Below are 6,155 nucleotides of genomic sequence, written 5' to 3'. Positions count from 1 at the left end.
ATTGTGTATTCGTTAACTTATGACTTGTTCATATCTAAAATAAACATCATAGTGGGCCCCATCATGATGTGTGTAGAACATCAATACTGTGCATTTGATGTGTCCTCTTAAGATCATGGGATATCCCAAAAATCAGACGTATGTGAAACTCAAGTGGGCTATATCATCTAAAACTATGTGAAGACATCCTAAAACATATAAATGCACTTGCTGGGGCCCACATGAGTTTTGTATGTAGCTGAAACTTGGTCTGACCCCTCATCTAAGTAGGACACACATAATGAATTGCCTGGATCTGTGAATCACATCTAGGTGGGCCCAATATATGATTATGAATGTTTTAATGGGAGGGTAACCCCTCTCAACTATAGTATGTGGTGTGGCCCAACCAAGTCTTGGATTGACTTTATTTTTAAGCCCATTGCCCACCATGGAATGGTACATCTGACTAATGGGGCAGATCCAAATTTTAAGTGGAACCCACCATAGAAAAGAGTGGGATAGTGATCAAAAACTTCCACGGCCCAAAGAAGTTTTTAATAGTAGGCGCTTAATCCCCACTGTTTTCTGTGGTGGGGTCCACTCGAACTTTGGATCAGCTTCATATTCTGGCTCATGCTCTAAAATTATGCGATAAAATAGATGAATGGAGTGGATAAACCCCAAGCATACACGGTGGACCCCACAAAGTTTACTCAGTACGCTATGCATACTTAGAGGCGGAAGAGGATTGCGTAGTGAGTAACTCACTGCGCTTAGGGTACTGAGTAAACTCTGTGAAATCCACCATGATTTATGTATTTAATCCACTCCATCCATCCATTTTAATAGATAATTTTAGCTCTTGAGACCAAAATTGAAGCATATGCAATGTTCAAATGGATCACACCACAGGAAAAGGTTGAATTGAACGTCTACTGTTGAAAACTTCTTGGGGGCCACTGAAGTTTTGTATCAAGATTATATTTGTTTTTTTCCCTTCGTCCATGTCTGTAAGATCTTATGAAACGTTTGGATGACAAATAAGCATTACTGTGGGGCCTAGAAAAGTTTCAACGGTGGAAATCATTAGCCCCGCTGTTTTCTATGGTAAGATCTTTGGATATGCTTCTATTTTTGGATCAACCCATTAAAATAGATGGAAAAATGAATGGATGCCGTGGATAGACTACATACATTCCAGGTGGGCCCAACTTAGTTTACTCAGTACGAGAAGAGCGTACTGAGTAACTCAGTACGCAATCCGATTTCTACGCAAATGCTCTGCTGCACACAGTTCGCACCGAACTCATGTGAACTTTTTGATGACTCATCATATGTGACATAAGTCCAAAATCTGAACGGTCCACAAGATGCAGCATCTGATGAAATCCCCAGGGCCCAACCTTTACTTTGATCTAAAACTTTTGTGGGCCATGGAAAAAAAAACTGTTTCCTCCCTTGATTTGCATCTCTCTTGCCTATGGTTCACTAGAGTATTAGATCAGGGTGAAAGTTGGTCCATACAAGTTTCATGGGATGCCACATCACATGGACCGTTCGGATTAGACGCCCATGACACATGTACAAAGATTCGCACGTGCGCTGGTGAGCATTCCTAAAGTTGAAATGCCCTAACTTCTCTCCTCTCCTCCATCTCTCTCGTACCTACTCCAGTCTCTCCATATCCCTCTCTCTCTCTCTCTCTCTGGATCTCTCCCTCCTCTCTCTCTTCTCTCTCTCTCTCGATTTCTCTTCCCACCCCCCCACCCCCCCCCCTCTCTCTCTCTCTCTCTCTCTCCACCCACGCTCTTGTTGTCGAAGCCCTACCCATGCACGCCCTCTCTCTCTCTCTCTGAAGCTCGGTTGAGGTTTTTCTCACTCTCTCTCTCTCTCAATCTCTCTCAATCTCAATGCCGATTTAGGGATTTTAGGGTGGATTGTTTAGAATAGGAATTTGGGGATTTTAGGGTGGTTTGTCGAAAATAGGAATTTGGGGATTTTAGGGTGGATTGTCCAAAATAGAAATTTGGGGATTTTAGGGTGGATTTGTCAATGCATATGGCTAGGAAGTGCTTATGAGTAGCACTCAACACAATGCCCTAATGACTAGGATTGCTCGTGCAGTCAATTTTTTAAACAAGCTAACCATCTATGGAGATGGCCAACTAGATGGACACTCCGCTGGATTGAGTTATTGCAGATCAATTCATTTGAGCATCCAAATGCACCTGTAAACGTAAATTTAGATACTAAATCATGAATTAATTTTGATTTATTTCCTCTCTAGCTTTTCTGAATTTACTGATGAAGGCGTTGCCTTCTTTTTTTTTTTTTTTTTGTGATTGGGTCATATTTAAAGATCCTTCTGGTGTTGTTGTTGTTGCAACCCAGGTTGAAAATGTAAAGATTCTTCTTTTGTAGGTCACAGATATTTGATGTGGCTAATAAGGAAGTCTACAAGCTGGATAAAAAGTTCAGGAAAGGGAGTCATGTTTGAGTTCGTGTTCTTGGCTTTAGGCATCTAGAAGGATTGGCAATGGATGTTTTCTATATGTTTTGTTTTTTATAATAATTAATTTTTCTATCACTTTCCATGTAGTATATGACCTTTTGATCTGCTCAGGGCATTTTTTTTCTCTCTGTTTTTTCATCTATTTCATTATTTATTTATTTATAACTTGATTATTTCTTCATCTCTATCTTTAAAATCTCTTTACCATATAAACCTTTACTGTTGTCTTGTAAAGCACACTGAACCCTCCATTCTCTGCAGGTAGAGCGGCTCTTTTAAGGACCAGAGCATCCTAGTTGCATATGATCTATTGGACCACTTCTGTGAAATAAACCTTCCTTATATTCAGAGACAGGTATAATTCTATTGGACCACAGTGTTATTTTACTTTGTAGTTTGTGAATTTTAATTATTCGGCTTTTGTTTCATATAGACATTGAATTGGAGCAGCTAGTCTTCCCAGCTTTGTTAATATAGCAATTAATAAATCCATTTAATTCATTTTGAAAGTTTGGAGAAAGAAATACTTGACCGATTTAATCTGTATATGTGTGTGCATGGATTGTTTTTATTTTTGTTTTGAACATTTAGTTAGCTTCTGTCTCTAGTTAGATTCCTTTTTTTTTAATTCTATTCCCATAAAACTAGTTGTGCAGCCCGTTTACATCCCTACATTCGAGTGATGTGTAGTTTGCTTAGGACTTCTTTAGTTGATAGGTAGAATGGCTTTCTTTCATATTTCTTCTTTGGGTCCATTTCACATGACCTACATTGCATTGCTCATGTAGCATGGATACCATGGGCCCCATATGTGGAGATGATCTGATATACGTTTGATTAAACTGCTTGTTCACAGTTCAATTCACTTTGGCATCCGAACACAGCCTAAAGGAACTTGGATTTGCTTGATTCCTGCTTTGAAAACACAATGATCGGAGACAATTTAAGTGAAGGTTTTGTGTTATATTTCTACAAAGATCTCACTGTTATGTTCTCATATTGGAGATCCCTTTGCTTGATATGTTACTGTAGTATTTAATAAGGTTGCTAATTTATGGACCTTTTGAACCATTCAACCATGTTTGTAGGAACAAAGTCATAGCATGCGCCGATTCACTTCGGAATCAGTGTTTCCGAGGAAGAACATGTCGCTACTACCATCCTCCAGCTCATATACAAGAGTATTTATTCCTCCTTCATATATTGTTTCAATGTTGCAATATCAACCTTGTGGTGCTTTCTTGATCATTCTCCACCATTTTCCAGATAATCCAGATAAAGATGGGGTGACTTGCAAGAATTGTAGTGGTGTAGTTTCTAGGAAAATGAAATTTAGGGCGTTTGTGCTTGGAAAATTTCCTAAATGGTCTTTCTGATTTTCCCTTGATAGAGTGAGATGATGGAAAAAGGATTCATGTAGCTGGCCCCAATTAGTTGGGATAAGGCTTAAATGATGATACTGATGGTCTTCCTTATTTTTCTTTAGGACACTCAGGTTGGCAGCTAGTATACAGGAAGTGAAAGTTGAAATGGTAAGTGTTTCCTTTATTCGCTCCATTTTTATACATGCAAATTGATTTTCACATTTTGTCTTTCCTTTGATATGATTGTGTGCCAGAAATGATGCCCATCCCAAGAATTACAACAAATATGATGTTGAACTATGGTGCCAATTATTTCTATTGTTAGTTATTATGTTGGAGGTAACTTTGATTTTTTCCAGCTAGCGATATTGAGGGATTCATTGAGCTAACTGGATTGTATACAGGAACTAAAGTCCATTCAACTTCAAGTCTACTTATACTTCTAAGAAGTGAAACTATAGATGAGCCTGAGTCTCTTCTTTGTTTCTTATCTTTGTGGATTTGTCCTAGGTTCCATTGTCTTTCATAAGGTTGATAAATTATTAGATATGGTGGGAAGGCAGCTCAATTGAGTAGTTGCCTTGTAGCCTTGCATGCTTGCATTGATGTCTTTATTTTGCCCCCATGTATGTGAGTGGATAAGTGATGCCATTCTTGTAAAAATTTTGCAAACCATATTTGTTCTTAGTTTGTTTTGATTCATTTTTGTTCTTACACTTGGGTTTTTCTTTTGCTTTTGAAGGTTTGCCAGGACTTTTTACATGGAATATGCAAATGAAAATCTTGTCGATACTCTCATGTTTTAGCTCATGGAATGCCTCAGGTCAAAGATGCATACTTATGATTTCTTTATTGTGATCTAGAAATTTTCATTTGTATTATTTCATGTCTTCTCTTTAAGCCTACTGCATATTTCTTGTTTAACAAAAAGTTATTTCATTCGCTTAACAATTGGATGAATGTAGTAAGTAGTAACTATGAGTTGGTTCGATCATGTTGCTCCATGGATGGTGCTCTTTGAGGCAAAATTTAGGTCTCAGGTGTGATCCCAATTTACCTATCCACAGAAAAAAGGGGGAAGAAACTACTATTTGGTGGAATATACAATATATTGGAGTTGTTTTCCTATGCTTTATTAGCATGGAGGGAGGGGCTGGAGCTAGCTGGACCTCGTGATATTAAGAAATAATTTGAGTATTAAAAAATTATGAGTCTTAATGCTTTCTAAATGTCCAACCAAGTCTTAAAAATTGATATAACAGAAAATATTAATCCAAACATGAAAACATGACACAACAGTTTCATGTTTTTATGTTTTATTTGAGGAATTCATCACTGATGCTATGTGCAACATTTTACTTCTCTATCCGAGTTACAGTTCATTTGCAGCAACATGGAGCACCTATGAAGTCTCCTGGTTCTCGGCTTCAACTTGCAGATGGTATGTTGTTAAGGTCATAGGATCCAGCATGTTCTCCACTACACTTTCCTTCTCTCTTCCACTCTGTAAGCAGCATGTTCTTTCAAAAAAGTCACAGAAAACAGGAAATTGAATCTTGTCATGATCAAGTAGACTAAGGAGTCTGCTTCACTTTTTATACTTTTTGATGTTTATACGTCTTCGTCATCAACTAGTAATTGTTGCCCGTTAAGACACACATGCTTACTTCTAGAGCACTGCTCTTTACAGATTCCTGTCCAATTACATGCATTAAAAAGAATTTCTTTACTTCTTGAATCTTAGAAGTTCTAAAAAGTCAAATTCACTAAAAGTTCTCATCTTAAAATTGTTTTTAAAGTGACAATTGATTCATCAATTCTGATATTTCTGGTTGGCATCCACCCATAGATGAAAGATCAATTCAAGATTCTTTAACTGCAACAGGACTGTTGAATGATTAATTTAAACCCATCCTTTCCAATGAATCATCCAACTTCAATTGGAGATGACAACAGAATGTGACAACAACAACCCAATACTTCATGATAATTGAATTGGAGATTAAAAAAGCCAAGTTTCTTTTATGAGAAAAGTACTGTTTAACAGAATTGGTAATGGTTGTAACATTCTACTCAGCTAGTCTTTTTAAAATGTTTGTGAGCATTCGTTTGAAATCTTAGGTGACCGTGAAACCTCAAGTTTAATTTATTGACTCTGTCCATTTGTTTCCCTAAATTTCTTATAACTTTTTAAGAATAAGAATTTATAATCAATAGCTTGTTCAAATTTGAAAGATTACCTGTTCTAAAGATGAGTTCTCTTGAGAGAGTATAAATTCATGTGCTCATGCATTGTC

The 6,155-nt window shown here is 37.2% G+C and overlaps 1 long non-coding RNA gene across 1 annotated transcript; it reads left to right on the top strand.

Annotated features, from left to right (window-relative positions):
* The first annotated feature begins 1,761 nt into the window (after nt 1-1,761).
* Nucleotides 1,762-3,871, top strand: LOC131218284 (uncharacterized). The gene is made up of 4 exons (XR_009157606.1): nt 1,762-1,850; nt 2,404-3,447; nt 3,583-3,675; nt 3,770-3,871. It is a non-coding gene; the product is annotated as an uncharacterized LOC131218284 (long non-coding RNA).
* Nucleotides 3,872-6,155: the final 2,284 nt, after the last annotated feature.

This window comes from Magnolia sinica, chromosome 11 (genome assembly GCF_029962835.1).
Source record: "Magnolia sinica isolate HGM2019 chromosome 11, MsV1, whole genome shotgun sequence".
Lineage (NCBI taxonomy): Eukaryota > Viridiplantae > Streptophyta > Magnoliopsida > Magnoliales > Magnoliaceae > Magnolia > Magnolia sinica.
Note: the sequence above shows the minus strand (reverse complement) of the source record. Positions and strands in the feature narration are given on the sequence as shown.